At 48.0% G+C, this 15,933-nt stretch overlaps 1 protein-coding gene across 1 annotated transcript in view; it reads left to right on the plus strand.

Annotated features, from left to right (window-relative positions):
* The first annotated feature begins 1,648 nt into the window (after positions 1 to 1,648).
* The window catches only part of LOC124033930 (leucine zipper protein 2-like), a 204,343-nt gene continuing 190,058 nt past the window's right edge, over positions 1,649 to 15,933 (plus strand). The window contains exon 1 of the mRNA XM_046346413.1: positions 1,649 to 1,849. The gene's annotated coding sequence lies outside the window, so the exon portion shown is untranslated. The remainder of the gene's footprint in view (positions 1,850 to 15,933) is intronic.

A 15,933-nucleotide genomic window follows, 5' to 3' on the forward strand; every position in this document is an offset into this window, starting at 1 on the left:
ATACACAGGGGATAATGAGGGGAGATGGGAGACACCTGGTGGGGGGTAGAGACAAGCACAAAGACAGGCGATACACATCAGGGTGTGACATTTACAATGACAGTAATGAAGTAATTATAAATAACATACAATTAACTCTTGAGCATTGCATTAATTTTCCCATAATAATGCCTGAAACAGGTACACTCTCACAACCATTGGGACGTCAGCTTTCTGGCTGATAAGCTACATAATTGAGACAGATTATGGTGCCTCTTTTAGGTCACTCTCCGGTCACCAAAGCATGCCGAGGTCCAAAGCTCTCATTGAGAACTGGTCACTGTGTGTTTCCATGCATGGGGTTTGGACTAATTAGACCCCAATGAATGGGCGGAAGTCCTACAAAACGAGGTGTAGGTTACTACCCCGTGCACAATGGACTCCAAACTCTTTTAAATCCTTAATGGAAATCATTTATCATGGCTATGGCGTATGACCTCCACCCTTTTGTGTTGTCATGTTGAATATTCTGCCCGTATTTCACACCGCTCAATGCCTAATTTAAAACATGCACATCCTCTACATCATGTTGAAGAGCACCCATCTCACTAAATCTTTGATGAGGTCAAACAGATACCCCAAAAATCTGAAGAAAGGATGGTGTGAAACAGGGTTGAAGGAATTGATATGTTTATCACTTGATATTTCCATCCCCCCTTTCTATCAAAAAGACACTTAAACTCTAGACCATTTGTTTGTAGCATTTACAGGTGTAATATTCAGCATGCTGAATAAATAGAATACATCCCATTATGGATGAATCACAGAGGCTGCCGGTGAACCCTGTGTTTGTTATGCTGGTGACCCTGTTGCTCTGATCCTCGCATAATTGCTCCTGTAGTCCCTTAGAGTGCAGGCAATAATAGGTGCTGAGTGAAAGGCGGGGTGGGGGGAGCTGCATTTTCCAGGGATTCTTCAAGCCACAATGAGGAAGAATGCCTCTCAGCTCTCGCCACCAGTGGCAGCCCACTGGGCAAAAACTGGTTGAATCAATGTTGTTTCCACGTAATTTCAACAACAACAAAAAATGTGATGACGTGGAATCAACGTGGGAAACTGACTGGATTTGCAAAAAGTCCTCAACATAAGGGAATTCTGTCATTTTTTCTACCAGCTTTAAAACTAAATCCAAAGTCATGGGGATATTCATTTGTTGATTTCACGTTGAATTCCCCTATAGTGAACTCAGCCAAATGTAATTCAAAAATAGACATTGAACTGAAGTCTGTGTAGCCAGAAATACTGAGGAGTATTTTTGTTTTGTTTTTGCTAAATCTAATTGGGTGGGCCTGGCAGGGACTGGCTCCCTAGTGGGTGGGCCAGCGTCCACCGAGGCCCACCCATGCCTACGCCCCTGCTATGCTCAGTGGGAGCTGCTCTCATCTCTTCAGTCTGAATCTGCCAGTATCACCCCCCCCATCCCCATTCATTTCCTCATTAATAAGTCTGTCTGTGTCACTGTGTTATTTAAAGCCAGAGATCCTCCCTTGCTCTGTTAGAGCCACTGGGTTGGATCAGTCTGCTTCTCTCTCTCTGTGTGTGTGTGTGTGTGTGTGTGTGTGTGTGTGTGTGTGTGTGTGTGTGTGTGTGTGTGTGTGTGTGTGCGTGTGCGTGTGTGCGAGCCTGAGTGAGTGCGCACAGGCAAGCGATCGAGCCAGTGAGTGAGCAAGCGAGAGAGAGAGAGAAAGGGGAAAAGAAAGCAATCGAGAGGGAGAGAGCGAATCGGAGTGCGAGTGCAAGACAAAGCTATGAAATTAATCCGAGCTATATGCCTCCTGCTTCTTTGTCCAGCTTTGAGCCTCAACACTAGGTAAGTCTAAAATAGGAATGGTCTATTATTCTTACTTCACCTTCAATGATTCTGAAAGAAAGGGGGATGGTGAATGCAGAATGGCTAATCATAGAAGATACTAATCTTTAGCTCCGGCCAGTCCTGCGAAATAGGTTAGGCAGCCTGGGTTCTGGCGGGAGATGCATCTGTGCTGAGCATGATGTTCTGGGGCAGTAGACTGAAGGCAAAATAAAGCTTTATCTGTTTATCTGTAACTATTCTCTGTGTTAAACTGAAAGAGATATGTCTTTGGTGGTGAAATTCACTGGCTAAAAATGCCTTGGAATTGTGTATGCATCGCTTACTGGGATTTGCGGCAGTTCTTGTCTCCGGCTTGCTGGAAAGGAGCAAGTTAAGTCAGAGAAGGAACTAAAGAAGGAACTGGGCTGCTCAGAATATTGCAATTTCTTGAGATAGAGAGGGAGAGAAAGAGAGAAAGAGAGAGAGATAGTGTGTGTGTGTGTGTGTGTGTGTGTGTGTGTGTGTGTGTGTGTGTGTGTGTGTGTGTGTGTGTGTGTGTGTGTGTGTGTGTGTGTGTGTGTGTGTGTGTGTGTGTGTGTGTGTGTGTGTGTGTGTGTGCAGAATAATGCATTGGGGGGAATAGTAGGAGGAGGAGGGGATAGAGGAGGAGAGGCGAGAGAAATGGAGAGATGAGTAGACGTGCAGGGAGGAGGGAGGTTTTAATGATTAATTAAACCATTGATAAAATCATTCCTCTTTCAAACGAGTGCCTGAACACTACTCCCATTACTGGGACCTTTGTGAAAGATAAGCCAAGGTTGTCAGAGAGTCTTAAATATGGCTTAAAGACAGATACACATTATAAAACTTGCACTCCTCTCATTGCAGTTTTGTCTACTTTGACCTGATGGAATTTTAGCTTAGGTTGATAGACCTCTCTACAAGTGTGCTCCTAAGTGATGAATGTAGTGGTAGAAGATGCGTGGAACAGAGACATAGACACATAGACAATCAATGCATCGGCACATTTTGCAGAGCCCTGAGAGATTTGAATAAGCTAATTTGGTGATGTTGGAGATTCCGTTGAAAGCACAGCTTATATTGGATTATGAATATGTTGATGAATGTTCGAAGTTTGGATTGTGTTTTACGAAGTTGAATGAGATACACTACATGACCAAAAGTATGTGGACACCTGTACTTCGAATATCTCATTCCAAAATCATGGGCATTAATATGGAGTTGGTCCCTCCACTCTTATGGGAAGGCTTTCCACTAGATGTTGAAACATTGCTGCGGGGACTTGCTTCTGTTCAGCCACAAGAGCATTAGTGAGGTCGGGAACTGATGTTGGGCGATTAGGTCTGGCTCACAGTCGACGTTCCAATTCATCCCAAAGTTGATGGATGGGGTTGAGGTCAGGAATCTGTGCAGGCCAGTCAAGTTTCTTCCACTCTGATCTCGACAAACAATTTCTGTATGGACCTCGCTTTGTGCATGGGGGCACTGATTTGCCTAGTTAAATAAAGGTTAAATACATTTTTTTTAAATAGTCATTCTGAAACAGGAAAGGGCCTTCCCCAAACTGTTCCCTGGAAGCACAGAATCGTCTATAATATCATTGTATACTGTAGCGTTAAGATTTCCCTTCACTTGAACTAAGGGGCCTAGCCCGAACCGTGAAAAACAGCCCCAGACCATTATTCCTCCTCCGCCAAACTTTACAGTTGGCACTATCCATTGGGGTATTTAGCGTTCTCCTTGTTGGAAAGAGTCTCCTATGACAGTGCCACGTTGAAAGTCACTAAGCTCTTCAGTAAGGCCATTCTACTGCAAATGTTTGTCTATGGAGATCGCATGGCTGTGTGCTCGATTTTATACCCCTGTCAGAAACGGGTGTAGCTGAAATAGCTGAATCCACTAATTTGAAGGGGTGTCCACATACTTTTGTATATATAGTGATATATAGTGTAAATGTGTAAATGACCCCAATGAGACACTTGAAGTCATGATTAAGTGACTGACTGACTGGCTGCTTGATTGACAGATTTAGTTAATAACTTATATGTAACAAGTGGCATTAATGTGTCAGAAGCTCAATGGATGTGTTAAGCTTATAAAGATATTTATAAAGATATACAGTTGAAGTCTGAAGTTTAAATACACCTTAGCCAAATACATTTAAACTCCCATTTTTCACAGTTCCTGACATTTAATCCTAGTAAAAATACCCTGTCTCCTTGCTTGCACATGCTTTTTCAGTTATGCCCACAAATGTTCTATAGGATTGAGGTCAGGGCTTTGTGATGGCCACACTGTTGTCCTTAAGCCATTTTGCCACAACTTTGGAAGTATGCTTGGGGCCATTGTCATGTTTGTCATTTATTGTCATGTCTTGTCCCTGTGCTCCCCATGCTATTCGTTTCCCTCTGCTGGTCTTGTTTGGTTCTATCCTTCTCTCTCCCCCTCCCTCTCTCACTCTCTCGCTCTCTCTTCTCTCTGTCGTTCCGTTCCTGCTCCCAGCTGTTCCTATTCCCCTAATCATCATTTAGTCTTCCCACACCTGTTCCCGATCCTTTCCCCTGATTAGACTCCCTATTTATTCCTTTGTGATCCGTTCCTGTTCCGTCGGTTCCTTGTATTGTATTCACCATGCTGTGATTGCGTTTCGCCCTGTCCTGTCGTGTTTTTTGCCGTGATTGTGTATCACCCTGTCCTGTCGTGTTTTGTGCCTTCATCAGACGCTGCGTGTGAGCAGGTGTCTCAGTCGACTACGGCCTGCGCCTACCCGGCGACCTGCAGTCTGTGGCCGCTTCTCCAGTTGTTTTCCCCTCTACAAATCTAGAGGATGTCAGTTATTCCGTTTTGAACATTATTAAACTCTGTTTCTGTTAAGTCGCTTTTGGGTCCTCTTTTACCTGCATGACAGAAGGAACCGACCAAGGAATGGACCCAGCGACTTCAGACGCTCGTTACACTGCCGTCGAGTTCCAAGGAGCCATGCTCGGCAGACACGAGCAGGAATTGTCTGCTGCTCGCCATGCCGTGGAGAACCTGGCCGCTCAGGTTTCCGACCTCTCTGGACAGTTCCAGAGTCTACGTCTCGTGCCACCTGTTACTCCCTGGCCTGCCGAGCCTCCAGAACCCAGGGTTAATAACCCACCTTGCTACTCCGGGCAGCCCACTGAGTGCCGCTCCTTTCTCACGCAGTGTGAGATTGTGTTCTCTCTCCAACCCCACACATACTCTAGAGAGAGAGCTCGGGTTGCTTACGTCATTTCACTCCTTACTGGCCGGGCTCGAGAATGGGGCACAGCTATCTGGGAGGCAAGGGCTGATTGCTCTAACAGATTCCAGAACTTTAAAGAGGAGATGATTCGGGTTTTTGACCGTTCAGTTTTTGGTGAGGAGGCTTCTAGGGCCCTGGCTTCCTTATGCCAAGGTGAACGGTCCATAACGGATTATTCCATTGAGTTTCGCACTCTTGCTGCCTCTAGTGAGTGGAACGAGCCGGCGCTGCTCGCTCGTTTTCTGGAGGGACTCCACGCAGCGGTTAAGGATGAGATTCTCTCCCGGGAGGTTCCTTCAGATGTGGACTCTTTGATTGCTCTCGCCATCCGCATAGAACGACGGGTAGATCTTCGTCACCGGGCTCGTGGAAGAGAGCTCGCATCAACGGTGTTTCCCTGCTCCGCATCGCAACCATCTCCCTCCTCTGGCTTTGAGACTGAGCCCATGCAGCTGGGAGGGATTCGCATCTCGAATAAGGAGAGGGAACAGAGGATCACCAACCGCCTGTGCCTCTATTGCGGAGTTGCTGGACATTTTGTTATTTCATGTCCAGTAAGAGGCCAGAGCCCATCAGTAAGCGGAGGGCTACTGGTGAGCGCTACTACTCAGGTCCCTTCATCTAGATCTTGTACTACTATGTCGGTCCATCTACGCTGGACCGGTTCGGGTGCTACATGCAGTGCTTTGATTGACTCTGGGGCTGAGGGTTGTTTCATGGACGAAGCATGGGCTCGGAAACATAACATTCCTTTCAGACCGTTAGACAGGCCTACGCCCATGTTTGCCTTAGATGGTAGTCATCTTCCCAGTATCAAATTTGAGACACTACCTTTAACTCTCACAGTATCTGGTAACCACAGTGAGACTATGTCTTTTTGATTTTCCGTTCACCGTTTACACCTGTTGTTTTGGGTCACCCCTGGCTTGTATGTCATAATCCTTCTATTAATTGGTCTAGTAATTCTATCCTATCCTGGAACGTTTCTTGTCATGTGAAGTGTTTAATGTCTGCCATCCCTCCCATTTCTTCTGTCCCTACTTCTCAGGAGGAACCTGGCGATTTGACAGGAGTGCCGGAGGAATATCATGATCTGCGCACGGTCTTCAGTCGGTCCCGAGCCAACTCCCTTCCTCCTCACCGGTCGTATGATTGTAGTATTGATCTCCTTCCGGGGACCACTCCTCCTCGAGGTAGACTATACTCTCTGTCGGCTCCCGAACGTAAGGCTCTCGAGGATTATTTGTCTGTGTCTCTTGACGCCGGTACCATAGTGCCTTCTTCCTCTCCGGCCGGGGCGGGGTTCTTTTTGTTAAGAAGAAGGACGGTACTCTGCGCCCCTGCGTGGATTATCGAGGGCTGAATGACATAACGGTTAAGAATCGTTATCCGCTTCCCCTTATGTCATCAGCCTTCGAGATTCTGCAGGGAGCCAGGTGCTTTACTAAGTTGGACCTTCGTAACGCTTACCATCTCGTGCGCATCAGAGAGGGGGACGAGTGGAAAACGGCGTTTAATACTCCGTTAGGGCATTTTGAGTACCGGGTTCTGCCGTTCGGTCTCGCCAATGCGCCAGCTGTTTTTCAGGCATTAGTTAATGATGTTCTGAGAGACATGCTGAACATTTTTGTTTTTGTCTATCTTGACGATATCCTGATTTTTTCTCCGTCACTCGAGATTCATGTTCAGCACGTTCGACGTGTTCTACAGCGCCTTTTAGAGAATTGTCTCTACGTAAAGGCTGAGAAGTGCTCTTTTCATGTCTCCTCCGTTACTTTTCTCGGTTCCGTTATTTCCGCTGAAGGCATTCAGATGGATTCCGCTAAGGTCCAAGCTGTCAGTGATTGGCCCGTTCCAAGGTCACGTGTCGAGTTGCAGCGCTTTTTAGGTTTCGCTAATTTCTATCGGCGTTTCATTCGTAATTTCGGTCAAGTTGCTGCCCCTCTCACAGCTCTTACTTCTGTCAAGACGTGTTTTAAGTGGTCCGGTTCCGCCCAGGGAGCTTTTGATCTTCTAAAAGAACGTTTTACGTCCGCTCCTATCCTCGTTACTCCTGACGTCACTAGACAATTCATTGTCGAGGTTGACGCTTCAGAGGTAGGCGTGGGAGCCATTCTATCCCAGCGCTTCCAGTCTGACGATAAGGTTCATCCTTGCGCTTATTTTTCTCATCGCCTGTCGCCATCTGAGCGCAACTATGATGTGGGTAACCGTGAACTGCTCGCCATCCGCTTAGCCCTAGGCGAATGGCGACAGTGGTTGGAGGGGGCGACCGTTCCTTTTGTCGTTTGGACAGACCATAAGAACCTTGAGTACATCCGTTCTGCCAAACGACTTAATGCCCGTCAAGCTCGTTGGGCGTTGTTTTTCGCTCGTTTCGAGTTTGTGATTTCTTACCGTCCGGGTAGCAAGAACACCAAGCCTGATGCCTTATCCCGTCTGTTTAGTTCTTCTGTGGCTTCTACTGATCCCGAGGGGATTCTTCCTTATGGGCGTGTTGTCGGGTTAACAGTCTGGGGAATTGAAAGACAGGTTAAGCAAGCACTCACGCACACTGCGTCGCCGCGCTTGTCCTAGTAACCTCCTTTTCGTTCCTGTTTCCACTCGTCTGGCTGTTCTTCAGTGGGCTCACTCTGCCAAGTTAGCGGGTCATCCCGGTGTTCGAGGCACTCTTGCGTCTATTCGCCAGCGCTTTTGGTGGCCGACTCAGGAGCGTGACACGCGCCGTTTCGTGGCTGCCTGTTCGGACTGCGCGCAGACTAAGTCGGGTAACTCTCCTCCTGCCGGTCGTCTCAGACCGCTCCCCATTCCTTCTCGACCATGGTCTCACATTGCCTTAGACTTCATTACCGGTCTGCCTTTGTCTGCGGGGAAGACTGTGATTCTGACGGTTGTCGATAGGTTCTCTAAGGCGGCACATTTCATTCCCCTCGCTAAACTTCCTTCCGCTAAGGAGACGGCACAAATCATTATTGAGAATGTATTCAGAATTCATGGCCTCCCGTTAGACGCCGTTTCAGACAGAGGTCCGCAATTCACGTCACAGTTTTGGAGGGAGTTCTGTCGTTTGATTGGTGCGTCCGTCAGTCTCTCTTCCGGGTTTCATCCCCAGTCTAACGGTCAAGCAGAGAGGGCCAATCAGACGATTGGTCGCATACTACGCAGCCTTTCTTTCAGAAACCCTGCGTCTTGGGCAGAACAGCTCCCCTGGGCAGAATACGCTCACAATTCGCTTCCTTCGTCTGCTACCGGGTTATCTCCGTTTCAGAGTAGTCTGGGTTACCAGCCTCCTCTGTTCTCATCCCAGCTTGCCGAGTCCAGCGTTCCCTCCGCTCAAGCGTTTGTCCAACGTTGTGAGCGCACCTGGAGGAGGGTGAGGTCTGCACTTTGCCGTTACAGGGCACAGACGGTGAGAGCCGCCAATAAACGCAGGATTAAGAGTCCAAGGTATTGTTGCGGCCAGAGAGTGTGGCTTTCCACTCGCAACCTTCCTCTTACGACAGCTTCTCGTAAGTTGACTCCGCGGTTCATTGGTCCGTTCCGTGTCTCCCAGGTCGTCAATCCTGTCGCTGTGCGACTGCTTCTTCCGCGACATCTTCGTCGCGTCCATCCTGTCTTCCATGTCTCCTGTGTTAAGCCCTTTCTTCGCACCCCCGTTCGTCTTCCCTCCCCCTCCCGTCCTTGTCGAGAGCGCACCTATTTACAAGGTACATAAAATTATGGACATGCGTTCTCGGGGACGGGGTCACCAATACCTAGTGGATTGGGAGGGTTACGGTCCTGAGGAGAGGAGTTGGGTTCCGTCTCGGGACGTGCTGGACCGTTCGCTCATCGATGATTTCCTCCGTTGCCGCCAGGATTCCTCCTCGAGTGCGCCAGGAGGCGCTCGGTGAGTGGGGGGTACTGTCATGTTTGTCATTTATTGTCATGTCTTGTCCCTGTGCTCCCCATGCTATTCGTTTCCCTCTGCTGGTCTTGTTTGGTTCTATCCTTCTCTCTCCCCCTCCCTCTCTCACTCTCTCGCTCTCTCTTCTCTCTGTCGTTCCGTTCCTGCTCCCAGCTGTTCCTATTCCCCTAATCATCATTTAGTCTTCCCACACCTGTTCCCGATCCTTTCCCCTGATTAGACTCCCTATTTATTCCTTTGTGATCCGTTCCTGTTCCGTCGGTTCCTTGTATTGTATTCACCATGCTGTGATTGCGTTTCGCCCTGTCCTGTCGTGTTTTTTGCCGTGATTGTGTATCACCCTGTCCTGTCGTGTTTTGTGCCTTCATCAGACGCTGCGTGTGAGCAGGTGTCTCAGTCGACTACGGCCTGCGCCTACCCGAAGCGACCTGCAGTCTGTGGCCGCTTCTCCAGTTGTTTTCCCCTCTACAAATCTAGAGGATGTCAGTTATTCCGTTTTGAACATTATTAAACTCTGTTTCTGTTAAGTCGCTTTTGGGTCCTCTTTTACCTGCATGACAGCCATTGTCCATTTGGAAGACCCATTTGCGACCAAGCTTTAACTTCCTGACTGATGTCTTGAGATGTTGCTTCAATATAGCCACATAATTTTCCATCCTCACGATGCTGCCACCCCTGTGCTTCAGGGTCGGGATGGTGTTCTTTGGCTTGCAAGCCTCCCCCAAACATAACGATGGTCATTATGGCCAAACAGTTCTATTTTTGTTTCACCAGACCAGAGTCTCCATGTGCAGTTGTAAACCGCAGTCTTGCTTTTTTTATGGCGGTTTTGGAGCAGTGGCGTCTTCCTTGCTAAGCAGCCTGTCAGGTTATTTCGATATAGGACTCGTTTTACTGTGGATATAGATCCTTTTGTACCTGTTTCCTCCAGCATTTTCCTGTTGCTCCTAAGGATGAACCAGACTTGTGGAGGTCTCCAATTTTCATGATGTCAAGCAAAGAGGCACTGAGTTTGAAAGTGTCCCTTGAAATACATCCACAGGTACACCTCCAATTGAGTGAAATTATGTCAATCAGCCTATCAGAAGCTTCTAAAGCCATGACATAATTTTCTGGAATTTTGCAAGCTATTTAAAGGCACAGTCAATTTAGTTTATGTAAACATCTGACCCACTGGAATTGTGATACAGTGAAATATAAAATAATCTGTCTGTAAACAATTGTTAGAAAAATTATTTGTGTCATAAAAGTCATAGTTCCTCCCCTTCGCGTCCTGGGATAATCCACCCTCGCCGCCGACCATGGCCTAATAGTCCTGACCCAGAACCCCACTGAACTGAGGAGCAGCTCGTGACTGAGGGGCAGCTCGGGACTGAGGGGCAGCTTGGGACTGAGGCAGCTCAGAACTGAGTGGAAGCTCGGGACTGAGGGGCAGCTCAGGACTGAAGGGCAGCTCGGGACTGAGGGGCAGCTCGGAACTGAGGGGCAGCCCAGTACTGAGAGAAAGCCCAGTACTGAGAGGAAGCCCAGTACTGAGATGAAGCTCAGGCAGGTAGTAGGCTCCGGTAGATCCTGGCTGGCTGGCGGAACTGGAAGATTCTGGTTGACTAGTAGATCTGGAAGAGACTGGTTGACTGGCAGATCTGGAAGAGACTGGTTGACTGGCAGATCTGGAAGAGACTGGTTGACTGGCAGATCTGGAAGAATCTGGTTGATGGCAGATCTAGAAGATCATGGCTGACTGGCGGATCTAGCTGCTCTACATTTACATTTACATTTAAGTCATTTAGCAGACGCTCTTATCCAGAGCGACTTACAAATTGGTGCATTCACCTTATGACATCCAGTGGAACAGCCACTTTACAATAGTGCATCTACATATTTTAAGGGGGGTTAAAAGGATTACTTTATCCTATCCTAGGTATTCCTTAAAGAGGTGGGGTTTCAGGTGTCTCCGGAAGGTGGTGATTGACTCCACTGTCCTGGCGTCGTGAGGGAGTTTGTTCCACCATTGGGGAGCCAGAGCAGCGAACAGTTTTGACTGGGCTGAGCGGGAACTGTACTTCCTCAGTGGTAGGGAGGCGAGCAGGCCAGAGGTGGATGAACGCAGTGCCCTTATTTGGGTGTAGGGCCTGATCAGAGCCTGGAGGTACTGAGGTGCCGTTCCCCTCACAGCTCCGTAGGCAAGCACCATGGTCTTGTAGCGGATGCGAGCTTCAACTGGAAGCCAGTGGAGAGAGCGGAGGAGCGGGGTGACGTGAGAGAACTCTATGCAGACTGACAGCTCTGGCTGCTCCATGCAGACTGGCAGCACCTTGCAGACTGGCAGCTCCTTGCAGACTGGCAGCTCCTTGCAGACTGACAGCACCTTGCAGACTGACAGCACCTTGCAGACTGACAGCACCTTGCAGACTGACAGCTCTGGCTGCTCCATGCAGGCTGACAGCTCCTTGCAGACTGACAGCTCCTTGCAGACTGGCAGCTCCTTGCACACTGACAGCTCTGGCTGCTTCATGCAGACTGACAGCTCTGGCTGCTTCATACAGACTGACAGCTCTGGCTGCTTCATGCAGACTGACAGCTCTGGCTGCTTCATACAGACTGACAGCTCCGACTGCTCCATGCAGGCTGACAGCTCTGACTGCTCCATGCAGGCTGGCAGCACCTTGCAGACTGGCATCTCCTTGCAGACTGGCAGCTCCTTGCAGACTGGCAGCTCTGGCTGTTTCATGCAGACTGGCAGCTCAGGCTGCTCCGAACAGGCAGGAGGCTCCGGCAGCGCTGTAGAGGAGGAAGGCTCTAGAAGAGCTGAACAGGCGGGAGACTCCGACAGCGCAGGAGGGAAGGAAGGCTCTGATAGCGCTGAACAGACAGGAGACTCCAGCAGCGCAGTAGAGGAGAAAGGCTCCGACAGCGCTGGAGAGGCGGGGCGCACTGTAGGCCTGATGCGTGGTGCTGGCACTGGTGGTACTGGGCCGAGGACACGCACAGGAAGCCTGGTGCGGGGAGCTGCTACCGGAGGGCTGGGGTGTGGAGGTGGTACTGGATAGACTGGACCGTGCAGGCGCACTGGAGCTCTTGAGCACCGAGCCTGCCCAACCTTACCCGGTTGAATACTCTCGGTCGCCCTGCCAGTGCGGCGAGGTGCAATAGCCCGCACTGGGCTATGTAGGCGAACCGGAGACACCGAGCGCAAGGCTGGTGCCATGTAAGCCGGCCCAAGGAGACGCACTGGGGACCAGATGCGTAGAGCCGGCTTCATGGCATTTGGCTCGACGCTCAATCTAGCCCGGCCGATACGTGGAGCTGAAATATACCGCACCGGGCTATGCACCCGCACTGGGGACACCACTGCATAACACGGTGCCTGCCCGGTCTCTCTAGCCCCCCGGTAAGCACCGGGGAAAGAGAGTCGGACCGAAATGCAGCGTGGTTGTTACTCATGTTCTTTAATGAAGAGAATCGCGATACATGAAATAACTATACAAATACAAAACAACAAACGGAACGTGAAAACCTAATTACAGCCTATCTGGTGAAACTACACAAAGACAGGAACAATTACCCACGAAATACAAAGTGAAACCCAGGCTACCTAAATACGGTTCCCAATCAGAGACAACGAGAATCACCTGACTCTGATTGAGAACTGCCTCAGGCAGCCAAACCTATGCTACACCCCTACTCAGCCGCAATCCCAATGCCTACAAAACCCCAATACGAAACACAACAATTAAACCCATGTCACACCCTGGCCTGACCAAATAATAAAGAAAACACAAAATACTAAGACCAAGGTGTGACAGAAACTATAGTTTGTTAACAAGACATTTGTGGAGTGGTTGAAAAACTAGTTTTAATGACTCCAACCTAAGTGTAGGTAAACTTCCCGAATTCAACTGTGTCTATATACGGCCCTGACACCATGCCCTTTTCTTCCCTTGAGAGTCCTCCATAATTGGCCAAATAATGAGCATTTTGCGCAAAAGCCCCAATTTTGACAGGCACACTCTGCCCATCTGGGATTTGCCAGAACTACCCTATGGCCTGTCCATTTCTGTATATGGCTCTGACCTAGACTAATTCAGTGGTCCCTAAGCAGGTATCACTACTAGACAAATTTGGCCATGTCTAGACTTGACAGTTCATGCAGCTTTCGTATTTTGATCATAGAGTTCTGATCATGGAATTCTGAACCCATCTATCTACACCTACATTGTGCGTCCGAATTCCCTTTTCCCACGCTATATTCAGTTTACAGTATGCATTCTACATAATAACACAATAACAACTGATGGCACCAGCTAACTACTGTAGCCAACTAGCCAGCTAAACTCGTTGCTTGCCAGCCAGCTAGCAAACAACGCTAAAGGGATTACAAACGGGTTAGCATAATAGTTTTAGTAAATATTTGAGGCCAGTCAGCATGTTCCTCACACTCTAGGAATGCATTTCCTCCAAATGGTATAATGAAAAGACACCTCTCGGTCCCAAAACACACGTTTTCTGGAGACTTGTGGAAGGAGTGTTGATGATCTCAGCAACTGAATGCGCTTTCGGTAGCCTGATTGCGTCCAGACTGAGGAGAACTCTGTAAAAAATGCTTCCCAGACCACCTCCTGAAGTGGCCAGCCAGATCTGAACACAATCAGACCACAAAGTGACTTTTGTGAGTCTAGACCCGTCTTTTCAATGCTATCTTCGTATTCTGAAAGCAGAAGTCAAATGTAAGTGTCAAATGTGGACACAACCTCTGGATAAACTGATCTCAATATGCTGAGTAATGGTACCAGAGGAATTATATTCTGGTTGCTAATTGACATAAAAGGTGCCATGTTGACTTTTTGGTTTACGAAATGAATTGAAGTACATTGATGTGTGCATGAAGTATTATATTGTAGCATTCTATTATAGTGTAAACAAATGCAAAAATCCTGATCAGGACAACAGTTTGTATGTGTGTCAGTAACATACACGATGTGTTTAGTCTTTAGCCCCAAACCTGGTCCAAGTGGCCCACAATTTTTGTTGGATAATTATGAAGAGTAGGTCTTGATACATTTGGTGTTTCTTATTTTAATGCTAAACTTAGCAAAAAAAGAAACGTTCCTTTTTCAGGAGCCTTTCTTTCAAAGATAATTTGTAAAAATCCAAATAACTTCACATATATTAATTGTAAAGGGTTTAAACACTGTTTCCTATGTTTGATCACTGAACCATAAAAAATAATGAACATGCACCTGTGGAACGGTCGTTAAGACACTAACAGCTTACAGACGGTAGGCAATTAAGGTCACAGTTATGAAAACATAGGACACTAAAGGCCTTTCTACTGACTCTGAAAAACACCAAAAGAAAGATGCCCAGGGTCCCTGCTCATCTGCGTGAACGTGCCTTAGGCATGCTGCAAGGAGGCATGAGGACTGCAAATGTGGCCAGGGCAATAAATTGCAATGTCCGTACTGTGAGACGCCTAAGACAGTGCTACAGGGAGACAGGACAGACAGCTGATTGTTCCCGCAGTGGCAGACCACCTGTAATAACACCTGCACAGGATCGGTACATCCGAACATCACACCTGCGGGACAGGTACAGGATGGCAACAACAACTGACCGAGTTACACCAGGAACGCACAATCCCTCCATCAGTGCTCAGACTGTCCGCAATAGGCTAAGAGAGGCTGGACTGAGGGCTTGTAAGCCTGTTGTAAGGCAGGTCCTCACCAAACATCACCAGCAACAACGTCGCCTATGGGCACAGACCCACCGTTGCTGGACCAGACAGGACTAGCAAAAAGTGCTCTTAACTGACGAGTCGCGGTTTTGTCTCACCAGGGTTGATAGTCGGATTCGCGTTTATTGTCGAAGGAATGAGCGTTACACCGAGGCCTGTACTCTGGAGAGGGATCGATTTAGAGGTGGAGGGTCCGTCATGGTCTGGGGTGATGTGTCACAGCATCATCGGACTGAGCTTGTTGTCATTGCAGGCAATTGCAATGCTGTGCGTTACAGGGAAGACATCCTCCCTCATGTAGTACCCTTCCTGCAGGTTCATCCTGACATGACCCTCCAGCATGACAATTTCACCAGCCATACTGCTCATTCTGTGTGTGATTTCCTGCCAGACAGGAATGTCAGTGTTGACAGGAATGTCAGTGTGCCCGGATCTCAATCCCTCCCAGAAATGTCCGGGAACTTGCAGGTGCCTTGGTGGAAGAGTGTGGTAACATCTCACAGCAAGAACTGGCAAATCTGGTGCAGTCCATGAGGAGGAGCTGCACTGCAATACTTAATGCAGCTGGTGGCCACACCAGATACTGACTGTGACTTTTGATTTTGAACCCCCCTGTGTTCAGGGACACATTATTCAATTTCTGTTAGTCTGTGGAACTTGTTCAGTTTATGTCTCAGTCGTTGAATCTTGTTATGTTCATACAAATATTTACACATGTTAAGTTTGCTGAAAATAAATGCAGTTGACAGTGAGAGGACGTTTCTTTTTTTGCTGAGTTCACATTCTCAGATTTAAAAACAACAATGCGGCCACCCCACCAGTTGTTTTGTTATACAGCTGAGGGATGGGGCTAGGGAAATGTAACCCCTCTCAATTTCACAGGCAGTGGTCTTGATGCAAGAACTGACAGTCCATGACACCCAATAAATAGGTTTAACCATATTTTGAGGCTTTACACACTTGTTTTTAGAAAAAAACAAGTTCTAATTATAATGAATTGGTATCAAGAATTGAAATGACCACTGAAAATCCTAAAGGCTTCCGAAGCTTCCCTCCCAGAATGTAGCTTTAAGATTCTGGTGACCAAACACCTATAAGATAATATTTTTTTCTAGATATAATTATTTGAGAGTACTTTGGATATCTCATCGATTTTATGGAGCTGAGTTGTT

This window comes from Oncorhynchus gorbuscha, linkage group LG04 (genome assembly GCF_021184085.1).
Source record: "Oncorhynchus gorbuscha isolate QuinsamMale2020 ecotype Even-year linkage group LG04, OgorEven_v1.0, whole genome shotgun sequence".
NCBI lineage: Eukaryota > Metazoa > Chordata > Actinopteri > Salmoniformes > Salmonidae > Oncorhynchus > Oncorhynchus gorbuscha.